This window comes from Octopus sinensis, linkage group LG28 (genome assembly GCF_006345805.1).
Source record: "Octopus sinensis linkage group LG28, ASM634580v1, whole genome shotgun sequence".
In the NCBI taxonomy this organism is placed as follows: domain Eukaryota; kingdom Metazoa; phylum Mollusca; class Cephalopoda; order Octopoda; family Octopodidae; genus Octopus; species Octopus sinensis.
In genome coordinates, this window is record NC_043024.1 from 2,306,016 (window position 1) to 2,322,804 (window position 16,789).

General features: G+C 41.4%; 1 long non-coding RNA gene across 1 annotated transcript; it reads right to left on the bottom strand.

The window, feature by feature from the left end:
* Positions 1-11,565: 11,565 nt before the first annotated feature.
* Positions 11,566-16,713, bottom strand: LOC118768287. The gene is made up of 3 exons (XR_005004118.1): positions 16,608-16,713; positions 15,597-16,004; positions 11,566-11,611 (listed from the first exon to the last, which is right to left on the bottom strand). It is a non-coding gene; the product is annotated as an uncharacterized LOC118768287 (long non-coding RNA).
* Positions 16,714-16,789: the final 76 nt, after the last annotated feature.

The window sequence follows — 16,789 nt, forward strand, 5'->3', positions numbered from 1 at the left end:
TAGATGGAAACCAAATTATGTCAAAGGTCAGATGAACAACAAGACACACAGCAGACATGAAGTAAATAGAAACCTGTAATTTTCAAAATCTTTTTATTTGCTATTAATTGATTGAAGGAGAGATTCTCTTCTAGCTGCTCGTCCATAACACCCAACCTTATGCAGATATATAAAACACGTTCTTGGACTTACTTCTGGCTGTTTTGCAATGTCAGAAGCCTTCAAACGGGGTTCGTTTTCCACAATTCTCTTCAAACAGCGAAGCTTCCTTTCTAAGGGCCCCAGGTCGGCCAGGACAAGGATCTACTCTTTCTCTCTTTTACTTGTTTCAGTCATTTGAGTGCGGCCATGCTGGAGCACCGCCTTTAGTCGAGCAAATCAACCCCGGGACTTATTCTTTTGTAAGCCCAGTACTTATTCTGTCGGTCTTTTGCCGAACCGCTAAGTGACGGGGACATAAACACACCAGCTCGGTTGTCAAGCATGCTAGGGGGACAAACACAGACACACAAACATATACACACACATACATATATATATATATATATATACATATATACGACAGGCTTCTTTCAGTTTCCGTCTACCAAATCCACTCACAGGGCATTGGTCGGCCCAAGGCTATAGCTGAAGATACTTGCCCAAGATGCCACGCAGTGGGACTGAACCCAGAACCATGCAGTTGGTTAGCAAGCTACTTACCACACAGCCACTCCTGCGCCTATTGATTCTTTTCCTTGGCTTTTGAATTGCACTATAATGCTATTAAAAGTAGCAAGAGTAATTTGAAGATTTTCGGCAATTTTCCACTGGCTAAGATCAACCTCAGATTGCCCAACAATACGACCTTTTTGAAAATCTGACAGTTCTGCTGTATTTTTTGCGTGTGGCATGGTTACTCTTCGCAAATGTTTACTTGTTTGCTGAATTCTATGAACAAGAGACACCATTACTGCTTAGGTTCATAGACCAAAGGGATGGCTTTCACTGAAGAGGCACAACTAGGTTGAAATACAGTGGTGTCTTGATGATCCTCCGTTTATGTCAATGAGAGCGGGGAGGAGAGGGAGGGAAGTGAGAATGAGGGGAAGAGAGGGGAGAGATAGAAGGAGGAGGCGAGAGAAGAAAGAGTAGAAAGAAGGTGGAGAGGGAATGAAGAGGAGAGAGAAAAAGAGAAGAGAGAAGGAGGAGAGAGAGGAAAGAGGAGAGAGAAGAAAGAGGAGAAAGAAGGTGGAGAGGGAATGAAGAGGAGAGAGAAGAGAAGAGAGAAGAAAGAGGAGAGAGAAGGAGGAGGAGATGGGACAGAATTGAGAAAGGTGAGGGATGAGGGGGAAAGAGGAGAGAGGGGGAAGGAGAGATGGGAAGAGAGAGGAGAAGGGAAAGAGAGAGAAGAAGGGAGATAGAGGGGGTGAGGAGCAGAAGAGGGAGAGGGAGAGAGAGAGCAGGAGAAGAAAAAGTAAAGAAAGAGCTAGTAGTAGAGAGTTGAAATAATAGTGGAAAATATGAGGACAGAGAAGGAGAGAGAGAGGGAGGGAGGAGGAGGGAGTGGAGGAGGAGGGAGTGGAGGAGGAGGAAATTTGTTGAAAACTGTTAAGAAAGAAGGAAAAAATATTGATAAAGAAACAGTGATGGTGGTGGTGGTCGTCGTCATTGTGGTGGTGGTGGTGGTGGTGGTCGTCGTCGTCATTGTGGTGGTGGTGGTGGTGGTCGTCGTCGTCATTGTGGTGGTGGTGGTCGTCGTCGTCGTCATTGTGGTGGTGGTGGTGGTCGTCGTCGTAGTCATTGTGGTGGTGTGGTGGTGGTCGTCGTCATTGTGGTGGTGGTGGTCGTGTCGTCGTCATTGTGGTGGTGGTGGTCGTCGTCGTCGTCATGTGGTGGTGGTGGTGGTGTCGTGTCGTCATGAGGGTGGTGTGGTGGTGGTCGTCGTCGTCGTCATTGTGGTGGTGGTGGTGGTCGTCGTCGTCGTCGTCATCATTGTGGTGGTGGTGGTCGTCGTAGGATAGTGTGGTGGTGGTGGTGGTCGTCGTCGTCGTCATCATTGTGGTGGGTGGTGATGGTGGTGGTGGTGGTCGTCGTCGTCATCATTGTGGTGGTCGTAGTGATGGTGGTGGTCGTCGTCGTCGTCATCGTCGTCATTGTGGTGGCGGTGGTGGTGCCGGTGCTGGTGCTGGTGCTGGTGCTGGTGGTGGTGATGATAGTGATGATGGTGGTGCTGGTGCAGGTGTTGGAGCTGTTGGTGGCGGCGGTGGCGGCGGCGGTGGCGGCGACGGTGGTGGAGAAGACAATGAAGGTTGAAGGGTGCAGAGGAGGAGGTTGTGCCGGAGTTGGAAGTAAAGAAGGTGGTGGAGAAGGTGATGGGGGTGAAAAAAAAAACAAGGCAGAGGAGGAGGAGGAGGAGGAGAAGAAGGTAGAGGAGGTAGAGGCAGAGGTGGAAGTAGAGGGGGTGGGGGTGGGAGGGAGGTTGTCAAAAACGTCTGCTGCGATATTAATGGCGGTTCAGTGATGGAGTTTTTTGTTATTTCTATAGTTACAAAATGTTAATCAATAATTATCTGTAAATAAAGCTATTTTCGTTGCAGAGTTTTCTTGACTTTCTGATCTCTTGATGATGGAAAACGATATTCAGTGAAATAAATGCAAATATTTCAATCAGAAACTCTTAAAATTTGTCTTTACAATTTCATCCATTAAAACACTCATTAAAAGATGAAAGCAGCCAGGGAAAATCCTCCTGCTAGAAACAGCAGCCAAATCTCCCTCAAATCACATGTTTCTGTTTTAGAATTTTTGTTACCATATTTCTGTTGAGATACACTGATTTTGCTTTGATTAATTTTGTAAAAAATAAATTTAATGAAATAATTTTGTTATTATCAAGCTGGTATCTAAAATATAAATTAACACGCTGGTGTTAACTCTTTTACTTGTTTCAGTCATTTGACTGCGGCCATGCTGGAGCACCGCCTTTAGTCGAGCAAATCGAGCCCAGGACTTATTCTTTGTAAGCCGAGTGCTTATTCTATCGGTCTCTTTTGCCGAACCGCTAAGTTATGGGGATGTAAACACACCAGCATCGGTTGTCAAGTGATGTTGAGGGGACAAACACAGACACACAAACACATACACACACATACATATATATATATATATGACGGGCTTCTTTTCAGTTTCCGTCTACCAAATCCACTCACAAGGCTTTGGTTGGCCCGAGGCTATAATAGAAGACACTTGTCCAAGGTACCACGCAGTGGGACTGAACCCGGAACCATGTGGTTCGTAAGCAAGCTACTTACCACACAGCCACTCCTGCGCCTATAAAATAAATAGACATGAAATCATTGATATAAGGTTTTTAGATCACTTTAACCCTTCTGTTACCATATTTCTGCTGAAATACCCTGCCTTTCTTTCAATTAATTTTGGACATAATGAGGAATTTTGTAAAATAACTTTGTCCTTATTAAGTTGGTCTATTTTGTCTTGTCGCATTTCCGGGGCTGATAAAATAAGCACCTAGCCATTTTCCAAAATTAGAAAGAAATATTAAGGCTGGTGGAAGCGATGATTGTGCTGGTAGCATGTGAACAAAACATTCGAGCAAGGTGCCGCTGGACTGACTCCTGTGCAGGTGGCACATAAAAAGCACCATTTTCAAGCGTAGCTGTTGGCAGTACCACCAGACTGGCCCTCGTGCCAGTGGCACGTAAAAAGCACCCACTACATTCTCGGAGTGGTTGGCGTTAGGAAGAGCATCCAGCTGTAGAAACTCTGCCAGATCAGATTGGAGCCTGGCACAACCATCTGGTTCGCCAGCCCTCAGTCAAATCGTCCAACCCATGCTAGCATGGAAAGCGGACGTTAAACGATAATGATGATGATGATGAACTTTGGCAATTTGCTGTACTTGAGAAGGCGGTGAGCTGGCAGAAACGTTAGCATGTCGGGCGAAATACTTAGTGGTATTTCATCTGTCTTTATGTTCTGAGTTCAAATTCCGTCAAGGTCAACTTTGCCTTTCATCTTTCGGGGTCAATAAATTAAGTACCAGTTATGCACTGGGGTCGATGTAATCGATTTAATCCATTTATCTGTCCTTGTTTGTCCCATCTGTGTTTAGCCCCTTGTGGGTAGTAAAGAAATAGGCATTTCATCTGTCGTTATGTTCTGAGTTCAAATTTCGCCAAGGTTGACTTTGCCTTTCAACCTTTCGGGGTCGATTAAATAAGTACCAGTTACACACTGGGGATGATATAATCGACTTAATCCATTTGTCTGTCCTTGTTTGTCCCATCTGTGTTTAGCTCCTTGTGGGTAGTAAAGAAATAGGTATTTTGTCTGTCTTTGCGTTCTGAGTTCTAATTTCATTGAAGTCGACTTTGCCTTTCATCCTTTCAGGTCAATAAACTAAGTACCAGTTGCACACTGGGGTTGATTTAATCGACTGGCCCCCCATCCCCAAAAATTTCAGGCCTTGTGCCTAGAGTAGAAAAGAATTTGCTGTACTTGAGAAGACAGCAAGTAAAATCGTAATCATGGCTAGAGCTGGTGACATATAAATGGCATCTGTGCCAGTGGAATATAAAAGGCATCCAAGTTGGAGGCACATTAGAGGCACTTGTGTCAGTGGAATGTAAAAGGCACCCACACTGGTGGCATGTAAAATAAATTGGTTTCAAAAGGATTAAATAAAAAAAAATAACGGACATACCAACCACACAGTTCCGGGTTCAGTCCCACTGCGTGGCACCTTGGGCAAGTGTCTACTACTATAGCCTCGGGTCGACCAAATCCTTGTGAGTGGATTTGGTAGACGGAAACTGAAAAGAAGCCTGTCATATATATGTATATATATGTATGTGCGTGTATGTTTGTGTGTCTGTGTTTGTCCCCCAACGTCGCTTGACAACCGATGCTGGTGTGTTTACGTCCCCGTCACTTAGCGGTTCGGCAAAAGAGATCGATAGAATAAGTACTGGGCTTACAAAAGAATAAGTCCCGGAGTCGATTTGCTCGACTAAAAGGCGGTGCTCCAGCATGGCCACAGTCAAATGACTGAAACAAGTATGAAAAATAAAAGAGATATTGGAGGATATGTTTAGCAAAAAAAGACAGGATGGTCACAGCTGGAACGCCATTGATTATAGGCTTACTTATTTAGAACTGACTCAAAGTTAAACAATAACAAAAATGCCGTTAAACGGAAAAAAAGAGAGAAGGAAGATCTAATTGGAATTTTATTGAAATTTTGGTCAATTTTCCCCTGACTTCTGATGGCAGCATATTTTATTAGCCGTGTTGTATCTGTGGATATTGGGTTATTCATTCTATGCCAGCTTCTCTGTCAATAACATCTGTCTGTTACAATTTCCACTATCCTCTCCACCCACGCCCACTCCCGCCGACCGGTTCATCCAAGCCATCGTTTCACTGCAGTTAGATAGGGCCTCTTGTCTCATTGTTATTGAATAAAAATAACAACAACAACAATAATAATAGTAGTAGTAGTAGTAGTAGTAGTAGTAGTAGTAGTAATAATGATAATAATAATAATAACAACAAAAACAATAATAATAGTAGTAGTAGTAGTAATAATAATAATAATAATAGTAGTAGTAGTAGTAATAATAATAATAGTAGTAGTAGTAGTAATAATAATAATAATAATGCTACGACAAATTATTATTATTATTACTATTATTATTATATTATTATTATTATTATTATTATTATTATTATTTCAAGTTAAGGGGTGGGGGAAGAGGCGGAGGTGGAGGGTTTAGTCAATTACAGCAACTCCAGTACTTGGACTCGTACTTTATTTTATTAACCCCGAAAGGATGAAAGACAAAAACTGACCCCAGCAGGATTTGTGATCAGAATGTAATAATAATAAGAAGAAGAATCTTTTCCACTGGGAAAAGTGAATTAGGCTTCAAGATTCAGCATGAAAAATTACATTAATACACCAAATTTGAAAATTCTCACTTAATTTTAAAATTTCAAAAGCTGCCGCCAAACGGAAAAAGATCTGCAATTTATTGCAAATCCCATTAGACCAAATCTCACACAGACCACTAGGGGTCATGTAGATCCCTAGTTAAGGACCACTGGTCTATATTGATATCTTTAGTTAAACATTAAATGAATACATTTGTTAAAACTTTTCCCTGTCAAATCATTTTTTGGGGGTTCAATGCTTTCATGCTTTTGTAATCTGTGTGTGGTTAGAGAGGGGCCCTGTGGTGATGAAGGGATATCTGGGGGTATGTAGAGGGGTGTAGGTAGGTTTTTATGTCCTATCTGCATTGTGCTGCACTCTGCATCATTGCATATGCACCGGGAATGTACTGCAATATAGATTTATATCATGGTTGGTGAAGGGATGGCTAGGATGTTGAGTGCAAACAGATCAGTAACAAGTTGCTGGGGAGAGAGAGAGAGAGATGGAGGGAAAGGAGAGAGGGGGGGAGAGAGAGAGACAGACAGACAAAGACAGAGAGAGTGAGAAAGACAGAGGCAGAGAGAGAGAGGATGGAGGGGGGAGGGAGAGGTGAGAAAGAGAGGGAGAGAATGAGAGAGAAAGAGAGAGAGGGAGAGACAGACAGACAGACAGAGAAAGAGAGAGACAGAGGCAGAGGGAGAGAGAGAGAGAAACAGACAGACAGAGAGACAGACAGACATAAAGAGAAAGAGAGACAGAGAAAGAGAGAGATGTAAAGAGAGAGAGAGAGAGACAGAGAAAGAGAAAGAGAGAAAGACAGAGAGACAGAGGCAGATAGACAGACAGACAGACAGACAGAGAAGCAGGAAGGAAAGAGAGAAGGAGGATGAAAGAGAGAAAGTATGATAGACTGCAAGAATATGTATGTGTGATAGAGAGAGAGAATGAGAAGGAATAAGAGGAGAGAGAGAGAGAGTAAGAGTGAGGCAGATGGACGAGGTGGTAAAAAAGAGAGAGAAAATGAGAAAAAGTGAAGGTAAAAGAGAGAGAGAGAGAGAGTGTGTGTGTATGATAGAATGTAAGAAGAATATGGGAAAGAGAGTGAGGTGAGAGGGAGAGTGATTAATATGAAAGTGGGAGTAAAAGCGGAGAAGCAAAATTCCCAGCAACTGTCCGTGGCTTCAAACGTTTCCAAATCGCTGTTTCCGAGATAATCTACGAATCTTGTAAAAGATAGTGCAAGGGAAATAACTCTTACTTAAGGATACAGGAGTTACGTACCTTACTTTTTAAAACCCGGTCGATATAGAATTTATAGTTATACATAAATATACGTGCATGCGTCTATGCTTAAATATAGATATGTATATATATAATATTGTATGTATGTATTTTATTAATTTGACTGTACGGCTGGTAATTCGCTCAGCACTTGTGATGGTATTTCAATAATACCATCCCTAAATTTAATTATTTATGTGTATATATATATATATAAATTAAGTAGGAATGGATTAATTATAAATATTAAAAGCAATATCATACATGCATACATACATACATACATACATACATACACACACACATACACACATACATACATACACACACATACATACATGCATACATACACACACACACATACATACATATGTGCTTACATACATACAAACATACATACACACACACACATACAAACATACATACATACATACATCCAGACATTTCTACATTACTGCATGTACTTTATATGCACTTTCTGACAAGTTGTGGTGCACCTGAGCACTGTATACAATAATTTCATTATTATTATTATAATGAATATATAGCAGTATGTAAACTCTAGTGAGACTTTTTATTGATCTACCTGAACAGACCCAGAACAGGTCAAAACATGTGTTGTACCCAATAATGTCTATTACACATCCCATCACTTATTTTATTAATGTTGTTACTTATACACACACACACACATATATATATATATATAATATATATATATATAAAAATCAAATCAAATCAAAACAAATCAAAATAGATGAACATCAATGGAATTTGTATCTTTGTGGTACCAGTGCCGGTGGCACGTGGCACATAAGAAAACCATCCGAACGTGGCCGTAGCCAGTACCGCATCGACTGGCCTCCGTGCTGTGGGCACGTAACAAGCACCATCCGATCGTGGCCGTTTGCCAGCCTCATCTGGCACCTGTGTCGGTGGCACATAAAAACACCATCCGAGCGTGGCCGTCTGCCAGCCTCGTCTGGCACCTGTGTCGGTGGCACAAAAAAAAAACACCATCCGAGCGTGGCCGTCTGCCAGCCTCGTCTGGCACCTGTGTCGGTGGCACAAAAAAAAACACCATCCGAGCGTGGCCGTCTGCCAGCCTCGTCTGGCACCTGTGTCGGTGGCACAAAAAAAAACACCATCCGAGCGTGGCCGTTTGTCAGCCTCGTCTGGCACCTGTGTCGGTGGCACAAAAAAAAACACCATCCGAGCGTGGCCGTTTGTCAGCCTCGTCTGGCACCTGTGTCAGTGGCACATAAAATCACCCACTACACTCTCGGAGTGGTTGGCGTTAGGAAGGGCATCCAGCTGTAGAAACACTGCCAGATCTGACTGGACTGGTGCAGCTTTCGGGCTCCCCAGACCCCAGTTGAACCGTCCAACCCATGCTAGCATGGAAAGCGGACGTTAAATGATGATGATGATGATGATGATGATATATATATAATGAAGAAATAAATGGGCTAATTATCCCCTTATACAGTAGCACAACTAATTAGCGCTCTAATAGAGGCTCAGGAATATAAAACCAAGAAAGAGAGAACAAATTTCAAAGCTCAGTACTTTTATTTCCTCAATATATTTCAAAGGATCGGAATACTCGACAGGTGCACACGTAGGTGCACTCATATGCACAAGATATAATATAAACATATATAAATACATAAATGTATTTGTGAGGTTGTATGTCTGTATTAAAATCAATGAGGATATTAAAATATGCAAATGGTGAATGTGGAGTAATAATCCAAATAGATGAAATGCTGGTGTGAAATGATTTTGTTAAGAAACTTCAGCAGGTATGAAGTCTTAACAGCTGTTTCGAGAAAATATAGGTTGGTATGGGCGAATTAATTCCAGAGTTATTTAAATCTTAAATGATCGAAAGAGAATGATTGTGAATACAAGCAGTCAAAATAGGGTTTCTTCAAAGGATCTCTGGAGTAACGTTACTTGACAGGGTGCATGGCTTGATCAGGGAGTCTCTCTAGATTAAGGGCCTCCTTCATGACATTGAGAATCCCTGGTTCTACAGATGCGATTAGAAAGTCAAATGAAAGAATCACAAGACAGATTTCAAGCCAACAGGCAGCAGACCAGGAATAATGAAATGGTTGGATAATATCCTATTTCTTTACTACCCACAAGGGGCTAAACACAGAGAGAACAAACAAGGACAGACAAAGGGATTAAGTCGATTATATTGACCCCAGTGCGTAACTGGTACTTATTTAATCAATCCAGAAAGGATGAAAGGCAAAAGTCAACCTCGGTGGAATTTGAACTCAGAACGTAAAGACAGACGGAATACTGTTAAACATTTCGCCCGACATGCTAACATTTCTGCTAGCTCACCGCATAGTCCCAGTTGGTCTATCTTGAAAATCCAGTCAGAAAGTCCAATGATGGCTGCATTTGATAGGACCCTAAGGAGGTGGCACCCCAGTACTCTAACCCCATGAGACACCCAGATGCTGAGGCCAGAGAAGAATGAAGGGTGGACTGATCATAGCATGATGGTTTCTCACCCTTTATGGAAAGGTTTATGTTTGGCGAAATCACAACTGCAAGAGAATCATCATCATCATCGTTTAACGTCCGTTCTCCATGCTAGCATGGGTTGGATGGTTCGACCGGGGATCTGGGAAGCCAGAAGGCTGCACCAGGCTCCAGTCTTATCTGGCAATGTTTCTAGAGCTCGATGCCCTTCCTAACGCCAACCACTCTGTGAGTGTAGTAGCTGCTTTTTACATGCCACCGGCACAGGTGCCAGGGGAGGCTGGCAGTGGCCACGATTGGATTGGTACTTTTTACGTCCCACAGGCACAGAAGCCAGTCAGGGTGGCACTGGCATCGGCCACGTTCGGATGGTGCTTTTTACGTGCCACCGGCACAGGGATCACAACTACAATATCCATTGATTTTTGATGTTGGTGTATTTAACTTATGGCATATCACAAATATTGCACAGATATGGTTCCTTGCTGTATCAATGTGTTTGTAACTTGATAAGATATCACAGAGATATTCTTCCTCTCAGGTATGAGTACGTTTGTGCCGTGGTAAAGCACTGCTGTCAGAGAATGATTTACCACAGATATCACAGCGATGAGGTTTCTCCCCTGTATGAATGCGTTTGTGTCTTGATAAATCGTTTTGAGAGAATGATTTACCACAGATATCGCAGAGATACGGTTTTTCCCCCGTGTGTATACGTTTGTGTATTGTTAACTTACTTCCTTCTGAAAAGGATTTACCGCAGATATCACAGTGATATGGTTTTTCCCCTGTATGTGTGTACTTGTGCCGAGTTAAGCTGCTTGTATGAGAAAACGATACACCACACACGTCACAAGAATACGGCTTCTCGCCGGTATGAACAAGCATGTGTCGGGTCAAGTGGCCTTTTTGGGAAAACGATTCTCCACAGATGTCACAGTGATACGGCTTATCTCCTGTATGAATACGTACGTGCCTTCTCAAAGCATTACTTTTAGAGAATGATTTACCACAGACACCGCAGTGATATGACTTATCTCCTGTATGAATGAGTATGTGAGTTTTCAGGTTACATTTTTGTGAGAAAGACTTCTCACATATATCGCAGTTGTACGATTTTCCTGTCACTTTCGGCATTTCTCAAGAAAAATATACCAACCCTTTCAGTTTCTCACACAATCCATTTTTCTGTAATTTCTTCCTCTATCACCAGAGAACATGGGAATTAAGGGTATTCTACTTAACCCTTTTGTTACCGTATTTCTGTTGAGATGTTCTGTGTTTCTTTCAATTACTTTAAATATAACACGGAATTTAGTAAAATAACTTAGTTATTATTCAGCTAGTGTTTAGGAACATATATTACGACTAAGTTTCGGTGGAAGATTTTAATTCAGAACTTTTGAAAACAAGACATTTGTACTACAGAGCCAGAGGCGGTTTCAACCAGGTTGGTATCAAAAGGGTTAAATATATATATATATATATATATATATATAATATATATATATATATATATACCGGAGTAAACAAGGTGTCCGACAAACGGGAATGTGAAACTCAGAGTAACAGGTTTTGTTGAATTTTCTGCTGCTTTAAATAAAGCATATATATATATATATAAACTTAGATATGTTTCGACCAAAGATTGGTCCAGGTCATGTCTAACTTAATAGCACCACCTGATAGGATTATCTAAATCCTGTTTAAATCAAGTTTTGTTTATGGTCCATTCAAGTAGTGAGTTCTTGTTGATTGAGTTGTATCCAGGTATGGGTGGCTTATCTGGTATTCCTTGAAGAAATCTGTCCAGACTCCGTTTAAAGTTGATGGGATCCTTTTCCTCTTTGATCTCTTTCGGGACAATGTTAAACAGCGCAGGGCCTGTTGAGAAAAAGAAATTATGTTGAAGTTATTGTAATATAATAACTTGTATTATTCTATTTATTGTACTAACTAATTACAGACTATTATTTCTTATAACTTATTTTCAAATTTCTAATTATTAATTAATAATTACAAAAACGAATTTTTTTAAAGTGCAAAAAATATTTTGAGTTATTTTTTAAAGTTTTAATAGAAGTAACAAGCAATAACAAATTTTGGATCTTTTCTGTTTGAACGGCAGTTTTTTCTAGCGGTGTCATATGAAATTGTCACCCATAATTATGACCTTAGTATCGATCTATTGCATTTCAATCTGTTTTAGGGTTAGGGGTGAGGGAAGGTTATCTTTTTTTCTTCACAAATGTAAATAAACCCAATCTGTTTCTTAAACGAGGGACATATTCATACGGCACCAAATGTTTTTTTTACCTCAATAGACGTCAGTGATTGGTTGAAATTGCAGAAATTGAAGGAAAAACAACAACAAATATCTTACAAACTATAGAATTTTCTGAATAAAGCCAAGAGAAAAAGATGTTTTATAAACACATTCTACCAGTATATGAAGTTTAAAAGTGTTTAGTTACATCATCATCATCGTTTAACGTCCATTTTCTGCGCTAGCACGGGTTGGACGATTCGACCGGGGTCTGGGAAGCCAGGGGTTGCATCAGGCTCCAGTCTGATCTGGCAGTGTTTCTACAGCTGGATGCCCTTCCTAACGCCAACCACTCCGCGAGTGTAGTGGGTGCTTTTTATGTGCCACCTACGTGGAAATTATTTTAAAAACTGCCGTTCAAACCGAAAAGATCCCAAATTTTTAGTTTTAATAAAAGCTAATAATTTCTAAATCTAAATATTTTATTTGAAATTTTATCCTAAGCTGTTGTATTAAATCAGGTCATTCCCGTAAGTTCTGTCCGATTTTACCAATTTTTAAAATTGAATGAAATTTAATAGTATTTTGGAATTCGTTCAGTTTGAACATAAAACAAGCCGCTTATTTTGGCCTGATTTGACGAGTTTAAATGCCAAAAAGTTAGATACACGTGTTATAGCATTATAACGCGATTCAAAATACATGAGATTTATCAGAATAATTCACTAACATAGGCACAGGGGTGGCTGTGGGGTAAGTAGCTTGTTTACCAACCACATGGTTCCGGGTTCAGTCCCACTGCGTGGCACTTTGGTCAAGTGTCTTCTACTATAGCCTCGGGCCGACCAAAGCCTTGTGAGTGGATTTGGTAGACGGAAACTGAAAGAAGCCCGTCGTATATATGTGTGTATATATATATATATATATATATATATATATATATGTATGTGTGTGTGTTTGTGTGTCTGTGTTTGTCCCCCTAGCATTGCTTGACAACCGATGCTGGTGTGTTTATGTCCTCGTTACTTAGCAGTTCGGCAAAAGGAGACCGATAGAATAAGTACTGGGCTTACAAGAGAATAAGTCCCGGGGTCGATTCGCTCGATTAAAGGCGGTGCTCCAGCATGGCCGCAGTCAACTGACTGAAACAAGTAAAAGAGTAACATATACAAAAAAACAAAAATTAATAAAAATTAACATAATTTATGTTAATGTAATTCTAAAATGGACTGACATTTGATTAACAATTGAAAACAGCATCGTATGATATCAACAAACTGCTACACTAAATAAATACCTATTTCTTTACTTCCTTCTTTACTTCCAAGGGGCTAAACACAGAGGGGACAAACAAGGACAGACAAATGGATTAAGTCGATCATATCGACCCCAGTGCGTAACTAGTATTTAATTTATCGACCCCGAAAGGATGAAAGGCAAAGTCGACCTCGGCGGAATTTGAACTCAAAACATAAAAACAGACGAAATAAATAAATAAATATGGTCAGTTTGTAAATAGTTTTCGATGGAAAAGCAACAAATTCTAGGAGAACCAATTCATAAAGAATGAATCGTGGGTTACCAAGTTTCATTTAGCAACATAATGCCTAATTCAACTAAGGTACTTTTCGTTGATAAACCTACCCCAGTGCGTTGTGAAGTCCATCAGCTGACAGTACCCAGGGTACTTCGGAGAATGATCTTTATCAGTGGTTCCCAGGGTCCATTTTACCCCCGCCCCTTTTTATCTTATTGAACGTATCAAACTCAAAAGATGTACGTAAATTGAAACAAGCTACATAATGCAAAATTTTTACTTTTCAAAAATTCCAATTCTAAAGGGGTCGAAACAAACCCGAGCAACGCCGGGCGATACTGCTAGTATTATTAATTAATTAATATAGGACCCAGTGTAGAATATGCTACAACATGCCCTGTGGTTTAAACGTTGTTTTATGCCAGTGCTTTTCAAACTTTTTGCTGGAGCGGAACCCCAAGGAAACATTCCACTGGCTCGAGGAACCCCAAGGAAACATTCCACTGGCTCGAGGAACCCCAAGGAAACGTTCCACTGGCTCGAGGAACCCCAAGGAAACATTCCACTGGCTCGAGGAACCCCAAGGAAGCATTCCACTGGCTCGAGGAACCCCAAGGAAACATTCTACTGGCTCGAGGAACCCCAAGGAAACATTCCACTGGCTCGAGGAACCCCAAAGAAACATTCCACTGGCTCGAGGAACCCCAAGGAAACATTCCACTGGCTCGAGGAACCCCAAGGAAACATTCCACTGGCTCGAGGAACCCCAAGGAAACGTTCCACTGGCTCGAGGAACCCCAAGGAAACATTCCACTGGCTCGAGGAACCCCAAGGAAACATTCCACTGGCTCGAGGAACCCCAAGGAAACATTCTACTGGCTCGAGGAACCCCAAGGAAACATTCCACTGGCTCGAGGAACCCCAAAGAAACATTCCACTGGCTCGAGGAACCCCAAGGAAACATTCCACTGGCTCGAGGAACCCCAAGGAAACATTCCACTGGCTCGAGGAACCCCAAGGAAACATTCCACTGGCTCGAGGAACCCCAAGGAAACGTTCCACTGGCTCGAGGAACCCCAAGGAAACATTCTACTGGCTCGAGGAACCCCAAGGAAACGTTCCACTGGCTCGAGGAACCCCAAGGAAGCATTCCACTGGCTCGAGGAACCCCAAGGAAACATTCCACTGGCTCGAGGAACCCCAAGGAAGCGTTCCACTGGCTCGAGGAACCCCAAGGAAACATTCCACTGACTCGAGGAACCCCAAGGAAACATTCCACTGGATCGAGGAACCCCAAGGAAACATTCTACTGGCTCGAGGAACCCCAAGGAAACATTCCACTGGCTCGAGGAACCCCAAGGAAACATTCCACTGGCCCAAGGAACCCCAAGGAAACGTTCCACTGGCTCGAGGAACCCCAAGGAAACATTCCACTGGCCCGAGGAACCCCAAGGAAACATTCCACTGGCCCAAGGAACCCCAAGGAAACGTTCCACTGGCTCGAGGAACCCCTGTGCAATAATTTAATAGTCTTATGCACAAATATCTGCACAGGAGAATTAAAAATTACTGTCGATTTTAGCAGTTTTGTAACTTCTTGCGGAACCCCTGGACTGTACTGGTGGAACCCTACCAATCATGTATATTTATTTCGGTCTCCAAATTGAATATCAATTATAAAGTGGAACTTATTAAGTAACATAAATGTTTTTGGGCTGAGTAGATGTGTTTTGAGTGATTCCTGGGTTTAGGCAGAGTGGTACTATTTGAGAACAGCGGTCCCGGTGCGCGCACTCGCGTACTCGCGCTAGCTAGTCGTGACTAGTCGATCGTACAATTATTTACCTAGCAAAGTAAATAAAACACAAAATAAATAATTTTTTAAAAACAAAGTAAATAACACACAAAAACACAAAGGATCGACTAGTCGCGACTAGCATGCGCGACTACGCGAGTGCGCGCACCGGGACCACTGTTCGCTAGTAGTACCAGGCAGAGTGCTGTCCCAGAATCGACAAGGAAACGATATTTGCATAAGTATGAAGAACATAAAATACGCGACTTACTGAAGAGATACCGAGGGAAGATATATAGTCGCCCTTAATTCCCTGGTTGCTCAGTTGAAGAAAACGGACACGGTTGAATATACCTTAGCAGCAGCAAGAGAGAACCTGCAGAGAATGGTGCGATGGTTCTCAAAGATAATTATTTATTATTCAGAGCGGATCTTTTAATTTCTTCATATGTTGTCAAATTTTAGCCTGAAAATATTCAGAAAACGTACTTTTGGTGTAGTCTTACTCGCTGATGAAGAAAACTACATTTATTTTCCCGGAAAATTGCTAATTAAAAAGTTGGAAGCAATTAAATCTGCGGAATTTTATCCAATGAAATGAGTCCGTTGTCCACCCAAGCGGAAGTCGGAGCTGTTTGTTGCCATGGCAATTCCAGTGCGTCGCTGTTGAACCACGGAGCTTTAAACAAATTTTTGACAATGAAAATAAAAAGGGAATCGTAAAAATTGAATGAATGACCACGAGAAAATAGGTACTATTTAAGATGAGTGGTCCCGGTGCGCGCACTCGCGTATCCGCGCTAGCTAGTCGTGACTAGTCGATCCTACAACAACCACCTAAGCAAAGTTAATAAATCACAAAAATACAAAATGAATAATTTTTTTACACAAAGTAAATAACTTTTTTTTAAACAAAATAAACACAAAGTAAGGATCGACTAGTCACGACTAGCTAGCGAGTGCGCGCACCGGGACCACTCTTCTTAAATAGTACCTATATATATATTACGATAGATAGAAAGATAGACAGACAGCAGACAGACCGATCGACGGATGGATGGATGGATGGATAGGTAGATAGATAGATAGATAGACAGATAGGTAGTTAGATAGATAGATAGATAGATAGATAGATAGATAGATAGATAGATAGATAGATAGATAGACAGATAGGTAGTTAGATAGATAGATAGACAGACAGACAGACAGACAGATAGATAGATAGATAGATAGATAGGTAGATAGATAGGTAGATAGATAGATAGATAGATAGATCCGTTACTATAATTTTTAGTTACTGCAAAAACATATTGTGTTTTTGTTTTTTTTGAGTGGGTGTGATCTGAAATGAAGGTAGGCAGCATGGAACCGCTTTGGTGCCGTCTTCTGGTAATCTGAAATTAACGGGAAATAAAATGAATGGACGCATTGTGAAAGCTCTACACCGGAACCAGTTCTAGAGTC